Source organism: Lissotriton vulgaris, chromosome 3_2 (genome assembly GCF_964263255.1).
Source record: "Lissotriton vulgaris chromosome 3_2, aLisVul1.2, whole genome shotgun sequence".
NCBI lineage: Eukaryota > Metazoa > Chordata > Amphibia > Caudata > Salamandridae > Lissotriton > Lissotriton vulgaris.
The window spans coordinates 214052744-214073027 of record NC_141690.1 but is presented as its reverse complement, the minus strand read 5'-3'; the positions used below and the strand labels follow the sequence as shown (position 1 = coordinate 214073027).

Here is a 20284-nt window from a genome sequence, read left to right as displayed (position 1 = left end):
CAGGGACAAACAATACACTCTGGAGACCCGGTCTATGTGCTTGCCCTTCCAGGTCCCACCGCATTCCCAATATCTGGCTACTTAAGGGAGAACACCCTCTGCTACTTACATGCCCTGGCCCTGGCCCTTCCTCACCTCTCACTTTTCTCTAGACAATGGAAGGTTTGAACTGACCAGGATACTACGAGATATCAAGGTGGTGGCCATCTGACGGCCTTCCCTCTCACATAGCTGCATAGCGGCATGGGTCGCAAAGACCCTAAGCAAAGAACTCTCCCATTTAAAAAGTTGGCTCACAGAATTCCAGAGGGCTGCTCCAAAATGGCAGAAGGTGGGCAGGGCACGGAACATGGAGATGATACTGCCGCTCCTTCTGCATCCCTACTACACGAGATGAGGGCTTGTTTCAAGACGCAAGATGGGTGAGTAGACGCCCTGAACAAGAGTCTTGAGAGCCTGGGTGCCAAGATCCAAGTGCACGACCGGTGCCTCAACGTGGTAGAGACTCGCATATCCGACATAGAAGACAGCACTGTGCAGCCCCTTAAACGCCTAGGCCTTAAATGCAACCTTAAAGAAGTGGTGATCAAGAACGAAGATCTCGAAGCTCGCAGTAGATGGAACAACATCCGCATTTTAGGGGTACCGGAGACAACCGCCACAGGCCACCTAGATATCTTTGTGGAATCCTTGCTTGCAGACCTCTTTGGGAGGGAGTCCTTTACCCCATGGTTCGTGGTAGAACACGCACACTGCACACTGGGCCCTCGGCCTAACTCTGGCCTATCATTACACGTCTCATTAACTTTTGAGACAGGGATACTGCACTGTGCCTCGCCAATGGCGCGAGGGGACACCACATGGCAGGGCTCTAAACTATCACTATACCCTTATTTCACGATTATGGTACACGAGGCACGTCGTAAATATAACAGGGTGAAGGCCACCCTAAGGAACTTGGGCCTGAAATACGGCATGCTATACCCAGTTAGCCTGAGGGTGGATGTCAACAGCAGGACTCGCATCTTCAATAGCCCCACGGAGGCGCAAGAATTCTGCCAAGAGCACAGGCAAAATAACGCCCAGACGATCACGGATGGTGCAAGTCCCAGTGCAGCGGCTCCAATGCAAGCATGGACCTCTTTTAAAACACAGGAACTGGCTGACTTTATTGAACTGATAGTCGCTTCTTTGTCTGTTAGCTGTTTGGGCATAATAGTATCTAACTATACGAAATGTGTCAGATGGTTGGTCGACTGACCTGGCGTTGCCACCCCCCATGGTGTACACCTTTGGTCTGTTTCTAGGGATATGAATATACCGCTTCAGGGGTATTTCATTACTGCTTAAGATCAATTGGTATATCATGTTCTGTTATATATGGGGGGTTCTACCTCGCTTTTTTCATGGTGAGGGTGGGTGGGGGTGGAGGAGGGAGGGAGAAGTTCCACTGCACAAATATGTTGAGTTGTTTACTGTTGTGCTCACTGTCCAATTTCGCATTTGTCCACAACGGTCCATACTGGCCATAGCCATCTTGACTGCTAGATGGCCCAGCTAGGCAATGCTAGTGGTTGCTGTGGATTGTCCCTATTATCCTGGCATGTCAGAGGCCTCATTGATAACCAGTAAGACGAGACATGTTGTACATTGTTTTTTTACAGGAGATTCACTTGCCCCAATCTTATCCCGCACGTTTTGCCTCAAGCTGGGGTGCCCACAGATATTTTTCCAATTTCAGCAATTAATGCTGTGGCACAGCAATACTTCTCCACAAGAGGGTGCCCTTCTGCCTCCACTCCATGACTGGTGACAACGAGGGCAGATATACAATTGTCACAGGGTCACTAATGGGTCACAACATCACCCTGGTATGCATCTACGCCCCAAACACTCCCCTGACTTTTTTCATTCCCTGCACTCCCAGCTCGCTAAATTAGATCTTGACTTATTGATAGCAGGGGGGAGACTTCAACTTGCTCCTCAACTCCGCATTACACAGCACTGCCCAAGCTCCTAGCATAAAACCTCGTGCGCAACAGGCACTACTAGACCTTTGTGAGCAACTCCCGTTACTTGACAGCTTGCGCAAACGTAACCCTTCTATCACTGAATACACGCATTACTCTGTTCAACACAACACATGGGTAAGGATAGATTACTGGCTCATCTCCCCAGGTGTCTCCTGCTGGTACCAACCAATTACAACCTTCCCAAGAACGTATTGTGACCATTACCCAGTTCAGCTTCGACTTGAGATGCCTAGACCAGATGTATATGAGCAACCATGGCGCTTTTCCGGCTGGGTCCTAAATGCCAACCTTTTCTACTCCAAGGTGCACAAGACCATAGAGGAATACTTTGCTAATAATACTGGCTCGGTGGACTCTTGAGCAGTCTTGTGGGAAGGGTTTAACGCATACATAAGAGGAGTGTGCATTGCCAAACACACCGGGTTGCTAAAGGATCTTCGGACTGCGCTTTCGCACTTGGAACGCGAGCTGCGGGATATCGATAATGCCACATTACATGGCTCGGACCCCGAAGTAGCCAAACGCCGATTAGCCCTCTTCACTGACTACAAGGAATCCACGGACCTCAAGATTCTATTTTTGAGTAAATATAGCACAGCACGCAGCTATGGTAAAGGGGAATGTCCGAGCCGAGGACTAGCGCAGCTGCTTCACCCTCCAAACAGTAAAGCTTATATACCCGAATCGAGATCTTCCTCTGACCAGATCCTCACTGGCACCTCGGAGATTCCCAATGAACTCCTGGATTATTACACATCCCTTTACACTTCTAGAGTAGGAAACAACCTCACTGGCCAGGAAACCTATCTATCCGAAATCGCTTTGATCTATTTGGAAAAACACATGCAGGACTTTTTAGTCGAGCCGACCAATAGGGACGAGGCCAATAACGTCATCTCAACCCTCAGAAGCTCTTCGGTCCCCAGTCTAGACGGCCTCACAGGGGACTTTTATAAGTCATATAAAGACCTGTTGGCAACACAACTGATTGAAGTATAAGCAGAAGCCCTTGAAAAGCAAATCCTACCCCCTACCCTTCGTGAAGCAGTCATTATTCTCCTTCTCAAACCTGGCAGGGACCCGTCTGTACGTGGGTCATACCAGCCACTGTCGTTACTAAACTTAGACTATAAAATCCTGGCCAAGGCTTTGACCCACACCGCTCAACCTCACTAAATCTTAGGACGCTATTCTCAATTTTGCATAGGATTAACCCGGAGGTCCCGGCCACTGCCATCCTGTTGGAAACGGAAAAAGCATTTGACTCTCTGGAGTGGCCCTTCTTTATATCCACTATGCATCGCATGGGAATGCCTACGGGATTTATTGCCACCACTGAATCACTATATAGTCGCCCCCACAGCCAGACAGAGACTGAAGGGTACACTAACCCGGCCCTTCTCTCTATCCCGCGGTACTTGTCAGGGCTGTCCCCTGTCTCCCTTATTATTCATTCTTGCCCTAGACCCACTAATCCGGCACTTTCAAGAAAAACATCTTCACAGAGGTCTCCAATTCTACACTGGCCCCCCTCTATGTCTCCTTATACGCAGATGACACCATTCTTTATGTACGAGAGCCCCAAACTAATCTTGATCCACTCATTAGGGAAATAACCAGATTTGGACAACATTCAGGGCTGGGCATCAACTGGTGCAAATCAGTTATATTCCCCTTGACTTCAAGCACACTGCAATGGGAATGGGAATTTTCCCTTGAGTGGTGTACCGATTCTGTTAAATATCTGGGAATTCACATCCACTTAGACCACAGCACACATTCTCCGTGCTAATTATGACCAAGCAATCTCCGCTCTTGAAGCTCAGGTGGCTGCGGTTGCCACTATCCATTGTTGGCAGGGTAACCATCATCAAGATGGTTGTGCTCCCCAAATTTTTTAATCTTTTAAAAAATATCCCCATACCCCTCCAGAACAGGTTCTTTCTAACACTTGGCTCCCATCTTATCAGGCTGGTCTGGAGGGGCAAACATCCCCTCGTACGCTGGCAAGTACTGACATTGCCATACGAGAGAGGAGGGTTTAGCATTCCCCTTTTTCAATTGTACTACCTGGTAGCCCAATAAAGCTACGCCTTTGCGTGGTTCCACCCAGACGTTAGGATCCCATTTCTCCGTCCTGAGCAACCTTTGTGTTACCTGAGAGACTATCCATGGTGCTGCCCAAGGGCGTACCTAGAGACCCTACCGACATACAAACGGTTTCCACCAACAGCTGGGCCTGGGAAAAACTAAAGCGCATTACAGGCACGGACATGCTATATTCCTCGGCGCTACCCATTCCTAATGCCCCCTGGCTGCCGATCACGGGGGTGAAACAGGTACAACGCACCATGAACAAATTCAGCATCACCAAAATGGATGACCTGTTCCCTGATGGACACGTCATTATTGTGACAGACGAGGAACGCTTCAGTCACGCCTCATTTATGGACCGCTTCGTAATGGGGGCATCCGTTCCTTCTCTATTGAACCATGGTAATGGAGAATCAGAATGGGACTAATCTTGTGTCTAAACTTTTACAGCATGCTCAGACATTATCCCGGTCGCAGACGACAAGATACGCAAAGCATGAGAAGATGACTTGGGGCGCACCATCACGGACGAGCAATGGCTCAAATGTTACACAGTGACAAAGGACGTCTCACTCAATAGTTGACACAAACTTTTTCATTTTAAATTTCAGTGCAGAATACACATCACCCCGGCCAGATCGCACAGGCTTGACCCAGCCAGACAACACAACTGTCGCAAATGCAATGCTCCATACACAGATTTCGCTCATCTCACATGGACGTGTCATAAGATACAATCATATTGGGAAACAATACACAAGACACTGGGAGATATGACAGAATTTATTGTATCTCAGCGCCAAGAAACCAACCGGTGAAAGAGCGCTCTACAAAACCCTTCTACATAACATAACATAACAACTGACACTAGCCCCCACACCCGAGTTTGCCCTACTGGGCTATGTGGTAAACTTCCCTAAAGGAATACGGAGATTTGCCTCCCATTAGTTTGCTATTAGCCAAAAGGGAAATCACACTACATCGGACCGCAAAACAGTTGCCACACTACAAAACTGGCAGTATTGCCTAGCCTAATGGAACACCAACAGCAAAGTTTATTCCACGACATCACCGCGTTCCTCTCGCCCCAATGACATCTGGGGTCAATTCAGGGCTTATACCGGAAATACACATCAACCTGTCGCATCGCAACTCGAAATCGGCATAGTCCCTACCGGAGTGGGATGAGGGGCATATGCAACACAATAACATGTTTCTGAATGTTGATATGTACCCTATTAAGATTGACTCTCTTGATTTTATTCAATTGTTGAGCATTGCTTTTATTTGGTGGGAAGATGGGGGGTTGTGCAAGGGGAAACGTGCTTTTACTCCCCAGGAACTTAAACATCCCACTGGGACTGCATTTATTAACCATATTCTATTTCCTCCTTATTATCGGACTTTCACTACATTGCCTTCTATTTGGTCACTATCGATGCATACTCTAGTTAAATGTACAGATGACAGTGAGTACCAATGTTTTTTTGCTGTAACGTACTAAAATGATAAAATAAAATTTAAAAAAACAATGGGCATTGACTGGAATTAAACATGGTCAATCACGAGGGCTAGTGGACTTATGTGAGTCTCTGGCTGCAGCGTTTACCACATTTCCCACATAATTAGCTGATTTCACAGAAAATGTGTCTTGTGTAAATAAATGTTCCACATAGATAAACGTGCTGTGTATTTTTTGTTTTTCCTGCATAATTTCGGTAATCTTGTCGCATTATTATGTCCTTTTTGTTGCTTAATGCAGATTTTCCACTGTTTTAATGGGAGGAAAATCATGATTTTATTAAAGGCATGGAGGCTATTATGGATAATCCTTTATTGCCTTCATGCGCAGAAGCAACAATAAAACTCTAGAATGTAGAACATGCATATAAACCTTTCACAAGCAACCATCTTCCTTCTTTTACACCTGCGAATAAACTCAAAGTCCTTCTTTATGAACTCTGTATTCCATACTGAAGAAAACTGGCTCCATATTCCCGGCATTCCACGCTGAAACTCTTCTTCTTAACTCTGACCTGATTAACACCACACAATAGGTCAAAATGGGCTGGGCATAACAAGGGAGGGATAATATTAGCCTATGTTCCTTTAATAAAAACATGATTTTCTGCCGATTAAAACTGTGGAAATCTGCATTTTATGGCAAGGCCCGAAGGCTAATATTAGGCATATTAGGATAATATTAGGCGTGTTCAAAGTTCCTCTATTACTCTCTCCAACAAATTCTCCACAGGTTTACAATAGAACTTCTTAAAAGTTGTATTGTTAGACCAATCAGCAGCTTTCATAATACCACTCAAATTGGATCCCTTTAAAAAAGCCTTACTAGCCATAGCTTTCCCTGCAGAATGTGCACCAAAGACACTTACATCAACACCTGCCATTCTCATCACCTCTCTAACCCATCTCGCTAAAGATGACTCCTACACAGCATTAAACGGCTTCCTGAAGGAAATCAGAAGCTGTGTACAACCACACTCCAACTCCTCCAGAGTTTCCTGATTCATCCTCAATTTCTGCAAATACTTTACTCCCTGCCTTAAATAATAAGCTTTCAGCCTCTGAAGCACCCTGTAGTGAAGGGGTGTTGGAAACATTGCCTGAATTGACGCCAAAAGCAAACCTAGTAGTCTCGCCAACTGGCGTAATGTTATCCAATCTGCATGCCTGACTCTCTTTACCTCCCTTCAAAATCTTTTTCACTTTCTCCAAAGGCAACTTCAACACACAATCCAAGCTCTGTATCTGAAAGCCTAAAACTCCATCTCCTGGGCTGGTTTCATGCACAGTGAAGTAGTGTGGCTCACTGGTTAGAGGCGGCAGACCCGAGAGCAGGGTTCGATTCCCGGCGCGGCAGGTTTCTGGACCAGGGTCAGCAGACTCGATAATTCTCTCGCCTCGGTGCCCACTCTGATCAGCGATCACACTCGGCAACTCTGGGCATTAGCTTGCCTCATCTTCACTAACGGCCCCACCAGACCGCCGGGGATGCCTGGTCTCACCCTGGAGATACCCATTAAGGGACCATCTCTCAGGGAAACCAGGAAGGGTTTCGCAGCGGTCGAAGCGCCTTGGGACCCTATGGGTAAGTAGTGCGCTATATAAATGCCTATACATTTACATTTACACACAACTTCTCTCTGTTCGCAATGAGCCCCAAGTCCTCCAAAACCATCACACCAAACTCTGTCTGCTATACGTTCCTCTTCTGCCATTATGAAAATATTGTCCAGATACATCATTAACCGAACTCCCCTTGATCTCATCCACGCCACAACTGGTCCCATCACTTTTGTAAGCACCAGGGTGCTGATGTCAATTCTTACAGGAGACTCCTAAACCTCCACCGTCTGCAGTGCCACCTGAATTGGAGATAATCTCTGTGGTCCAGACACACCGGCACCGTCAGAGAAACATCCTTTAAATCCAACTGAGTCATCCAGTCTCCCTTCCTTAAGAGATCCCTTAGCATATGAATGCCTTCCATTTTGAAATGGTTGTAACACACCCACTCATTCAACTCTTTTACATTTATCAGAGGCCTCAAATCTTTCTCTTTCTTCTTCACCCCAAAAATGTTGCTTACAAAGCAACCCAACACCTTCTCCACACTCCCTATGGCCCCTTTTTCCAACAACCCCCATGAAATCTATGTGATATTGTTGTACATAAAGAAGTTCTTGAGTCAGGTATAAGACAAGCTGGATTTAATAAAGGTTAGTTCCAAGTTCCAGTTTCAAGTAAAAGAGTTAAGAAGACAATAACCCCACCAGGAGTTGCCTCCCTGCCACTCAGCCTGCCTGCCATCAACTGCCAGTACACACACCAGCCAGGCACCCAAGATTCTATGATGACATCAGGCATTCCAAGACCCACACCAGCTGGGCAGCAGGGAAGTCACCAAAGCTAAATATAACAGATATCCTTGTACTGTTTCCAAGACCCAAGGATCCTGAGTGATTTCTCTCTACCTTAAAACAAACTGGGCTAGTCTGCCACCCAATTTTACATGGATATAAATAGGGTCTTGCATGGTCTTACCTGATGTACCTCTTCCTCTCCTTTCGGAACTCATTTGGCGGGACCTCGCCTTCCGCCTCTGTGGATAAAATACACCTTGTTCTGTTTTGGAATTGAGTCCTTACCCATATCCATAAGGTCTGAAACCTCTGGAAAAAGATCCTCGAGTGATTCCCTGTCCACGGCCGGGGAATTGACCCTACATGCTCCCAGCCGCACCAAAAACCTTTTTTATATATAACTGTGCCTTTTGCAAAGAATTGAAGGGTCCCATATACCTTGACATGTCCTTGACGAATTCCTCACTGAATAGCAGACCCTCACTCTTCTTGCTAAATTCCTTATTGGCCAATTCCACCAATTTCGGATACATTTTCAATGAAATACTCTTGCGCCTTTCAATACATAAGGCTGCATTTGAATTCCCCAACAGACATATTGCCCTTTGCACCCACTGGCATAACTCATCTACGTCCACTCCTGTATTATTATCGTGTGCCTCTTCACACATGTCAAATACCTTAGTAAGTGGACCAAGCCCGTCAAGCAATCTATCCTGACATCCCTTTAGATCCTTGTCCAAACCCTTCCTTGGGTCTCGCCCTGACTTGTTAAAAAAACTCTTCACCTTAGGGTCTAATTGAGGTGTATAAGCAACCTTGAACTGCAAAGTCAGTCTCGGTCACTCGGACCTAGGCCAAATCCTCAACTCTTTTGGGATCTCTCTAGGGATCCAATAACTTATATACTTTGCCACATGCTCAGCTGGTGTCCACTGCTGCGATAACGGGTGCTGAATCAGCAATGGATGAAACATGTCTTCCACAAGGATCCACAAAATTGCCCATTTCAGTTTTAATTCTTTTTTCAACCACTTTTTCTTCTGCTCTCTCTCCTCATTATATGACTCCTCAAAGCTTGATGAGCAAGTAATCTCCACATCCCAACTCGTTGAGGAATTATCATATGCCACCATACTGTGGCTTCTCTTTCATGCCTTTAAACCATATCCTTTAGCCTTTATACCTTTCCAGTCATTCTGAACCTTATGTTCAGATCCTTTAGTAACTTTCTTCACAATTAAATTTTTCTTCTCCTACATCCTTTTAACTCCATCCTGCATTGACCCACTGGCCACAACCTCAAATTCCTCTGAGAGCAACATTTCTCTTCCTCCTGCGCTCTCTTCCTATTTCCCTGTTCATTAATCTTCTTCTCCACACTACTCTCTAACTTTTTATCCAAATTAACAGTATCCATATATTGTTTAAACCTTTCCTCAAAACCTGATCCCTCATTTTGTTCCATAATCCCCTCTTTCCTACAATTACGCATTTACGAGACTGAAATCTGTCAAAAAATCTTTTTTTATTCAGTTTCTCCTAAACTCTCCCTCATCATCCAACTGACCGACCTCTGACTGAACCCTATAAAAAATCATTCAGTTACGATCATGATCGCATTAGGATTTCGATCACATTCCCAAACATGTCCGTTCAGCTTTCACAGGATAAATATATATCATTTCCCAACTTCTTACCGAAAACCCAATGGAAAAAAAAGAAAATCCTACACACGCAAATTACCATGCTGCTCACAAAATATTGTAGCTAAAAATCACAAAATCCCCTGCATATACAAACTTTAAATTCCTCTTGTTTTAACAAATGTATAAACAAATGTATAAAGCCTTATATTATATAATACTCTAAAGCTTAGGCATGTAACCTTAAACAAACTCACACCACAGTCCATTCAATCCTTATACTACTTAAATCTGCATAATTAACCTTTAATCTCTCATACTCAAATCAAGGACAAAAGAATGTACTGACCTGTTTATGAGCAGCAACAAAAGAAGGAAGATGGCTGCTTGTGAAGGGTTTATCTGCATGTTCTACGTTCTAGAGTTTTGGATTTTCTCTAATTCTTAGTGTATTGTTACTGCTGTGTATGAGGGCAATAAAAGATTATGCATAACATTGGCCTCCTGGCCTTGCCATAAAATCGTACAAGCTCTGGTAGTGGTAAAACAATGGTAAATGGTTTGGGGGCTGACAATATGATTTTGAAAATCCTATTTCACAGGAAACCCCCCGTGACATATTTTCTAGACCCCTTACGTCGCAGGTGAGTTTTGCTACACTTGCACCATAAGTCACTAATTCACATGTAAGTACTGCTCAGCTAGTAAGTAATAAAAAAAAAGAATGCACCTAAACTTTGACTATAACACACATATATGGGTGTGAGTATGTATGTGTACTGTATGCGTACGTACGTACGTGCGCGTACCCTTACATGCGCGAGCGAGTTTCTGATTGGCTGGCAGTCGACTGTCAACATTCCAAACTGTCCAAACCAGGAAGTGCTGGCCACCATCTTGTTTTTCAGGAGAACTGAGGCACAAGAGAGCCCAAAACAAGAGTGGAAAACACGAAAAGGGGGCAGGGTAGAGACCCCCCAATCCCCTAGCCCTTCTCAGGGTGTCCCAGAAGGACCCCCAAGGGCAAAAAAAAAAATCAAAAATCGAGGGGTACGCACACCGTTCTGAAAATTTTGGATGGTATATCGGTGGCCAGAAATTAGAGGTTGTTAAATCCTATACCTTTTTGGGTAAAATTATTGCGGCCAATCTGAGTGAGAGGCCCCACATCGAACACAGTTCACATAAAGCCCTCGCTCATGGCAAAGGTTTAAATTCCCTCTATCTTGCCACCGGAAAAAGACACTTCGCCTGTTTACTTGAGGTGTATAGGGCAAAGATTCCTGCTACTATACTATATGGTATAGAACTCATAGAGTTGAAGCATTGGGACTTCTGTCACAAAATTGAAGGGAAACTCTTAAGATCCCTATCTACCCTCAATACCGCGTGCTCTCTGGCCGCCTGTAGGCTAGATTACGGTCTTAGGAGCAGCTGGGTACAGGGATTATGTGCCCTGGTAAGATGGGTGGTTTGCTTGGCTAGAGCTGAATGGGGGCCGATGAGAGCCCTCCTTAAAAATGAACTATTGGGCAACTTTAAAGAGTTCTCACGAATAGTAAGGAACTTTAGAAGAGCTGTGTCTATTTTAAAGTTAGATGAAAGTGTTCTGTTCCTGCACTCACCGACACAGCTAAAACTCCTGCTAAAACAGGCTTCGTGGGAACTATGTTTTCAGACAGATAAGAATACAATACAAGAAAAAGGGGGCTGTGATCTCCTCCTTAATTCTTATTTTATGAAGTTGGCACAACCCTATGCTACATTGAATATGCCACATGGCGTTCGCAGATTATGGTTTCTTTTACGATATGATTTACTGCCCTCAAATCTACTTTTATCCAAATGGTATGGATCTTCTCCTATGTGCAATTTCTGTAATCTGAGTATTCAGGATCGTACGCATGTCTTGTTGATTTGCCCTGCACTCCGCTTATTGCGGCTCAAATGGTTAAAACCAATATGTCTCCGTCTAGGTATCTCAAATGTGAATATTTTTCTACAATCTCTATACTGTCCTCCAAATGAAATGTTTTGCTTCTATATTTTTAATTTTTTTAAAGGTTTTTTAGCTATTTATTAATGTGTTATTGGAGAGGTCTGACATTGCTTTTGTTTGTATATTTGTCAATGGATGTTATTAGATTTGTGTGTGTTCATTGAATGTTATTTTTCGGTATGTATTTGTTTTGTAATTTGTAGTGTGAATTTTATGTGACCCTCGACGAGAGCCAAAACATAATAAAATAAATTGATTGAAGGGTACGCACACCGTACGCGTACGGTATGCGTACCGTGCGCGTACCCCGCGATTTAAAAAAAAAAGTAAAAAAATGTTTGCACTTGGTGGTCTTTCTTAGACCCCCTGAGAAGGGCTAGGGGGTCAGGGGGTCTCTACCCTGCCCCCTTTTCACGTTTTCCACTCTTGTTTTGTGCTCTCTTGTGCCTCACTTCTCCTGAGAAACAAGATGGCTGCTCAGGTGGTCCCAGAAGGATAATAACATATATAAACGTTATCCGCTAATAGAATTAGCATTTACAAAACCTTTGAAATATATTGAAAAAAAATATAGGTTTCAAGACTGATATAGTTAGGAATTAGCATTTAAAAAACCTTGCAAATTCACTGAAAAAACCATAGGTTTCAAGCCTTATATAGTTTGGAATTAGCATTTAAAAAACCTTGCAAATTCAATTAAAAAACCATATGTTTCAGGCCTTATATAGTATTATAGTTAGGATTAGCATTTAAAAAACCTTGCAAATTCACTTAAAAAACCATAGGTTTCAGGCCTTATATAGTTAGGAATTAGCATTTTAAAAACCTTGCAAATTCACTTAAAAAACCATAGGTTTCATGCCTTATATAGTTAGGAATTACCATTTAAAAAACAATTGAAATTGCTCCTATATAGTTAGTTGTACTAACTATATTTCGCGCACCCGCAATCCACTGCTGATGATGTCACATATTACATCATTCATGACATGGCCAGTGACATCACTGATGACATCACTGATGACATCTCGAATGACATCACTGATGACATCACTGATGACATCTCATTTGAAATCACTGATCACATCACTGATTATATCATTCATATGATAATACGATGCACCTCCTCACACTCTAATATAACCTTTGATACACCCAGTGTTAAATACAGACTACTATTCTTGAAACCATTGACACACCAATACCAGTTACTACATACACACTCACTGATTCCTAGGTCTACACACACATTCACTCATTCACCCATAGAATCACTCATACATACAGTCACTCATCAAGACAACACTATCATATGCACTCATACACCTATACAGACACTCACACACTGCCACTCATCCATGGAGTTACTCACACACCTAGTCAGTCATGCAAAGAATCAATCACACTTCCATTTCCTCAACTATACAGTTATACACACAACACCTTACTTATTCAAACATATACTAACACATACTTACTCTCTTATACAATCACTGATACAAGTGCAAAATGATCCATACAGCCACTCGCACATTCAATGGCTCTCATGTATAGTCATTTATATATGCCAACTCTCACATGCACTGTGTTTTACATATGTACTTACTTGGACATGTAGCACTGAGATATCCATTCACTCACCAACACACCCATGCACACAGTCAACCGCCCATATAGCTGTTTCCACATGCACTCTTGAACTCATATACCTAGTGAATCAACTGCTCACACATCTATGCACAGAGTCACACACCTCCCAGCCACCCACACACACACTCAGTCTCCCATTCCAATACTTGGGCAACCAATCAAAACCCATATAGCCACTCATATAGCTACTGATCAACACATGCAGCAGCTTACACAACAACAGACATACTGATGCACACATTCAGACAGTTTAGTCACTAACCCATGCATTTAGTAAGGCACATTTAATCACTCACTCATACAGTCAGTCACGCACCTACTAAATCCTTCATCCAGACACTTATACATCCACTCATTCTTCAATATGTAAAACATATTTAAACTTTACAGAAACACACAGTCACTGGATGAAGTCATCAGTGATGTCATCAGTGATGTCAAATGAGATGTCATCAGTCATCTCATCAGTCATCTCATCAGTGATGTCACTTACCATGTCATGAATGATGTAATATGTGACATCATCAGCAGTGGATTGCGGGAGCGCGAAATATAGTTAGTACAACTAACTATATAGGAGCAATTTCAATAGTTTTTTAAATGCTAATTCCTAACTATATAAGGCCTGAAACCTATGGTTTTTTTAAGTGAATATATATACACACTTACACACATACACATATATAAATAAAAACATATATACATGTATATATATGTATATATATATATATATATAAAAAGATTCATTAAAAAAGATAATTTAAAGGAGAAAGATTAAGTACATTTAAAATGTAGTCTACATTTACGCTACCTTTAGTATGCATATTATTTATTTATGAATAAAATATAATAATATATAACTAAGATATATTAATTTATGTTAATTCTCATAATGATAATATTATTTGAAGACAATTGTATAGAAAAATAGGAGTAAAATGTGGTTAGAGTAATCGAAACATGGGATAATGTACATATTTGTTTAAGTGCATATGTATTAATATATGTTTGGGCAATGCATTAGGGGCACATGTATATATACACAAACAAAATTATTAATTTATCTGAGAAGTTGCAATGCAAAGGTTCTTCCGATGTAGTGGTCGCAATGTAATGACTCCCCATGCAATTAATGCTGACAACCTCTCTTTCAAAAGACGCTAAGCAGCAGCGTACCCATGAAGGAACAGGCATAAACCATGCATGCAGATCCACAGACATTATTATACTATTACTTTTGTTGTGGAAGAGGGCTTTGCCTCTTCTGGGTCATGACCACTCCCAAATCCAAATGTTGAAATACTACATTGCACTCTTTGCTTCTGCATATTTTCTACAAATTTAAAAATACACATTTATACATATTTATATATTTAAAAATAGGCATGTAATTCTTTGAATTGGTGTAAATACTAAAACCACCAACTTAGATCTACAGCTAAGGGCATTAGGTGATTGACAGTTCACTTCGCAAAGTGAAAGGTTCTTGTTTGACAAATAAATAGCCTGCACAGAGTTAATGTTTTCGCGCTCCACATTAGTCAATACCTAACCTTCAAATATCCGATCCAGACGCTGTCTCTTGACTTTGTGTTTGTCCATCAGAGATAAGCGAGTGAACGTTCAGAAACTTTCCTCCAACACCTGCGTCACGTTTCACCTAAAAAACACAAAGAAGATCCAACCAAATGTTCAATAATGCCACACACATAAAGGAAATAGGAAGACTGCAGATCTACTGTGACACTCAAAGTCAAAGTCAAAATCAGCTTTGTTTAGTGCAAGAAATACCACCATAAAATCATTCTAAACGAAGTAGATCAATTAATTATTCCTACATAACAACACAATCATAATTTAAAACACAGTTTAAGATCCACCAAGTTAAAACCAAAATATTTCATAGACTCTCACCACATCTAAATGTAATATGTATATACATGGCGCAGTACAGTACAATGAAATACGAGCAAAATAATGTGTATCATAGAGATACACAGGATACAAGGTGCTATTGCATATAGAAATACATAAAGTGCAATGTGCCAGTACATATAAAGGTAAAAGGTTGGGGACAAAGTTATATATAATCACCAGGCTTTTATATACCAAGGCATCCAGATGTGAATAGTCCTTTCTTTTCCTAATTGCAAGTTGTATAAATCAAATAACAACGTTTATTATTTTCACATTTTCTAGACTGCATACAAACTTAAAAGCGTGTTTATAATAAAAAAGCATATTTGTTAGAAAAAGGGGTCTTAAAACTGATTTCCGGTTATCCCAGTAAAAGCTACAAAAAGTATAAAATGCAGCATGGATTGCGGGGACTTTCCATCGCACGGGCAGTTCGGGAGTTTTTAACACCACATATCCGATCTAGGGAATCCTGATGTAGTGTACCAAGCCTTAACCTAGTTAAGTAAAATCTATGTTAGGTGTTTCTTACCAGCGTTAAATATAACTGTGTGCCCCTCAAAAGTGGGCGTTCGAAGTAAGAAACAACACTATGTTTTTTGGCGAGCTTTCCTATCTCTTACATGTTCCATAGCATTGAGATATCTCAGCTTCAGGTCGCTTTTACTATGGGTTGGATAAGTATTGGATTCTTTCTATCAAGATCTACCTTGCAACATGTTAGGAGATTATAAACATGCTCCAACCAGGGTATTTTCCTGCTATGATCAAGGGCCAGGCAATTCATAATTAAATCATTTGTAAATCTTGTTTCATCTTTGGCTCATACCCCTTGCCAAAAGTTGAGGCCTGCAATGTTTATTGTGTCACTTAGGTACGGTAAAGATAGCGCTTTATGAACTATATAATTTGCTGTTGAACTAGGAACTGCCAGCAATCTTTTTAATATTTATTTTCCTGAATTTGTAGGGAAGCGATGTTGGCTCACCCCCAGATAGCAGCCCCATACCAAACACCTGGAACACATTTACTCCGATACAGAGCAAGAATTTCCCATATAGGTTTATTTCCTATTTTAGCGGGAAATCTAAAGATGCTCTCCTTGATTCTTATCTCAAAATGTGTGCCCCTAACGTGGGGAACGTCCCCTGGTGACTGCTGTGTCCCCAGCTGGGGTTGTAATACTTTCAGAGTAATGTTCAATCAAAAAATTCCTCTCAGATTTGATTCAATAGTTCTTTATTTCATTTCTTATTTTCGAGTTGTAATTCACTCTTAGATACAATTTTTCAATTCCCAAACACATGTAATTAATTCATCTAATGCATTTCGGCTACAAAGTAGCCTTCGTCAGGGAACATGTTTTTGGGGAATTTCGTAATGTGTGCAATGTAATCCTCGAGGGTCATAATCGGTGGACTGAGTTGATTCTTAAAAATGTCATGTTACACGATTCTATATGCGTATTCCAGGTGCTGCTCCTATTAAAAACAAATCCCAGGTATGAGAAGGATAAAACTCTATTAATAACGACCCGCCCATGTGATGTTGTCTATTCTTTGCCCTATTGCCTCCACATGTCATGACAAATGTTTTCTTTAAATTTAACTGAAGATCTTTTTCAGTCATATACAAGGCAAAGTTTTCTATTAGGCATTGCAGATCGTTTGCGGTCCTTGATATTAGGACAGAATCATCTGCATATAGTAATACTAGCGTGGGACGAGCCCCAACTTTCAGGGCATCTACAGCTTGTTTTTGTATAAAGGGATCTACGTTATTAATATATAAAGAGAATAAAAGAGGTGCTAAGACACGACCCTGCCTAATTCCACGTGTGGTGGGTGCCTCGGCGGAGCTGTGTGGTGGGTACATCGGCGGAGCTGTGTGGTGGGTTCATCGGTGGAGCTGTGTGGTGGGTGTATCTGTGGCGCTGTGTGGTGGGTGCATCTGTGGAGCTGTGTGGTGGGTGCATCGGTGGAGCTGTGTGGTGGGTGCCTTGGTGGAGCTGTATGGTGGGTGCCTCGGTGGAGCTGTGTGGTGGGTGCATCGGTGGAGCTGTGTGGTGGGTGCATTGGTGGAGCTGTGTCGGTGGAGCTGTGTGGTGGGTGCATCGGTGGAGCTGGGTGATGGGTGCATTGGTGGAGCTGTGTCAGTGGAGCTGTGTGGTGGCTGCATCGGTGGAGCTGTGTGGTGGGTGTATCGGTGGAGCTGTGTGGTGGGTGCCTCGGTGGAGCTGTGTGGTGGGTGCATCGGTGGAGCTGTGTGGTGGGTGCATCGGTGGAGCTGTGTAGGTGGAGCTGTGTGGTGGGTGCATTGTTGAAGCTGTGTGGTGGGTGCATCGGTGGAGCTGTGTGGTGGGTGCATCGGTGGAGCTTGGTGGTGGGTGCATCTCTGGAGCTGTGTCGGTGGAGCTGTGTGGTGGCTGCATTGGTGGAGCTGTGTGGTGGGTGCATCGATGGAGCTGTGTGGTGGGTGCATCGGTGGAGCTGTGTCGGTGGAGCTGTGTGGTTGGTGCATCGGTGGAGCTGGGTGGTGGGTGCATCGGTGGAGCTGTGTGGTGGGTGCATCGGTGGAGCTGTGTTTTGGGTGCATCGGTAGGGCTGTGTGGTGGGTGCCTCAGTGGAGCTGTGTGGTGGGGGCCTCGGTGGAGCTGTGTGGTGGGTGCATCGGTGGAGCTGTGTCGGTGGAGCTGTGTGGTGGGTGCATCGGTGGAGCTGTGTGGTGGGTGCATCTATGGAGCTGTGTGGTGGGTGCATCGGTGGAGCTGTGTGGTGGGTGCATCGGTAGAGATGTGTGGTGGGTGCCTCAGTGGAGCTGTGTGGTGGGTGCATCTATGGAGCTGTGTGGTGGGTGCATCGGTGGAGCTGTGTGGTGGGTGCATCGGTAGAGCTGTGTGGTGGGTGCCTCAGTGGAGCTGTGTGGTGAGTGCCTCGGTGAAGCTGTGTGGTGGGTGCATCGGTGGAGCTTAGTGGGTGCATTGGTGGAGATGTGTGGTGGGTGCATTGGTGGAGCTTAGTTGGAGCATCGGTGGAGCTGTGTGGTGGGTGCATCGGTGGAGCTGTGTGGTGGGTGCATCAGTGGAGCTGTGTGGTGGGTGCATCGGTGGAGCTGTGTGGTGGGTGCATCGGTGGAGCTGTGTGGTGGGTGCCTCAGTGGAGCTGTGTGGTGGGTGCATCGGTGAAGCTGTGTGGTGGGTGCATCGGTGGAGCTTAGTGGGTGCATTGGTGGAGCTGTGCTGTGGGTGCATTGGTGTAGCTTAGTTGGAGCATCGGTGGAGCTGTGTGGTGGGTGCATCGGTGGAGCTGTGTGGTGGGTGCATCAGTGGAGCTGTGTGGTTGGTGCATCAGTAGAGCTGTGTCGGTGGAGCTGTGTGGTGGGTGCATCGGTGGCGCTGGGTGCATCGGTGGAGCTGTGTAGGTGGAGCTGTGTGGTGGGTGCATCGGTGGAGCTGGGTGGTGGGTGCATCAGTGGAGCTGTGTGGTGGGGGCATTGGTGGAGCTGGGTGGTGGGTGCATCGGTGGAGCTTAGTTGATGCATTGGTCGAGCTGTGTGGTGGGTGCATCGGTAGAGCTGTGTGGTGGGTGCATCGGTTGAGCTGTGTGGTGGGTGCCTCGGTGGAGCTGTGTGGTGGGTGCATCGGTAGAGCTGTGTGGTGGGTGCCTCGGTGGAACTGTGTGGTGGGTGCATCGGTAAAGCTGCGTGGTGAGTGCATCGTTGGAGCTGTGTGGTGGGTGCTTCGGTGGAGCTGTGTGGTGGGTGCATCTGTGGAGCTGTGAGGTGGGTGCCTCTGTGGAGCTGTGTGGTGGGTGCATCTGTTGAGCTGTGTGGTGGGTGCCTCGGTGGAGCTGTGTGGTGGGTGCATAGGTGGAGCTGTGTGGTGGGTGCATCGGTGGAGCTGTGTGGTAGGTGCCTCGGTGGAGCTGTGTGGTGGGTGCCTCGGTGGAGCTGTGTGGTGGGTGCATCGGTGGAGCTGTGTGGTGGGGGCATCTGTGGAGCTCTGTGGTGGGTGCATCGGTGGAGCTCTGTGGTGGGGGCATAGGTGGAGCTCTGTGGTGTGTGCATCGGTGGAGCTGTGTGGTGGTTTCATCAGTGGAGCAGGGTGGTGGGTGCATCGGTGGACCTGTGTCGGTGGAGCTGTGTGGTGGGTGCATCGGTGGAGCTGGGTGGTGGGTGCATCTGTGGAGCTCTGTGGTGGGTGCATATGTGGAGCTGTGTGGTGGGTGCATCTGTGGAGCTGTGTGGTGGGTGCCTTGGTGGAGCTGTGTGGTGGGTGCATCAGTTGCATCCCACAATCATTGTTTCAAGATAAAAGTATGCAACTTGCCACCATACTTGAAATGCACGCAGAAAGAAAGCTTACTAGTTAAAAAGTATTAGGCAAAGTAGGACGCTGAGTGAAAATACGCTTGCAAATGCTCACAACCATGTAAAGTTACAGAAAGCCCCCTGAAATGATAAAAGTGTGTTATGTTCAAATAAAAGTATGGTAACACTAGTTAAAACGAGTCTTTGAGGCATAAAGTTTGAAACACAAAAACAAGAAGAACTCACTTATAAAGTAGCAAACATGCATAGTTCCTATGTAAAAAATATATTTCTCCTAAATCAGAATGTAAATAAACGACCAGTGTTTTTTTCTGAGAAAGGTGCCCAATGTACCACGCCTGCTTTTGACTCAATTCACCAACACAGCAACGTTGGGCACCACGAGACATGCGCGTGACTGAACAGTTAGAAATAACATAAGGCACCATGTAATGTTTAAGAATAATGCTGAACATTATACTGTACCACGTTGCTCATTAGTTGGAAAGCACATGACACTATATTGAATTTTCATCTGCCATGATGTGCAACGCTTGCGTCCTGCCTGTCGGGGGTTGTAGTTTGCTGTGTTTAGTCCTGGGTGAGATGCCGTACTCTGAGGGTGGAGATTAGAACCAGTTTGTTGTTTATTTATTCTGGACTCTGGGAGCGAGGAGGAGAAGGAGGGACCCCCACAGATATGCTCCGCTGACTACTGGGAGCCTACACAGCGCAGGGACACGCAGACATAACAAG

General features: G+C 44.4%; 1 long non-coding RNA gene across 1 annotated transcript in view; it reads right to left on the bottom strand.

The window, feature by feature from the left end:
• The window catches only part of LOC147725544 (uncharacterized), a 331146-nt gene that overhangs the window by 69970 nt on the left and 240892 nt on the right, over positions 1-20284 (bottom strand). The window contains exon 2 of the long non-coding RNA XR_015309786.1: positions 14857-14963. This is a non-coding gene — a long non-coding RNA (uncharacterized LOC147725544). The remainder of the gene's footprint in view (positions 1-14856; positions 14964-20284) is intronic.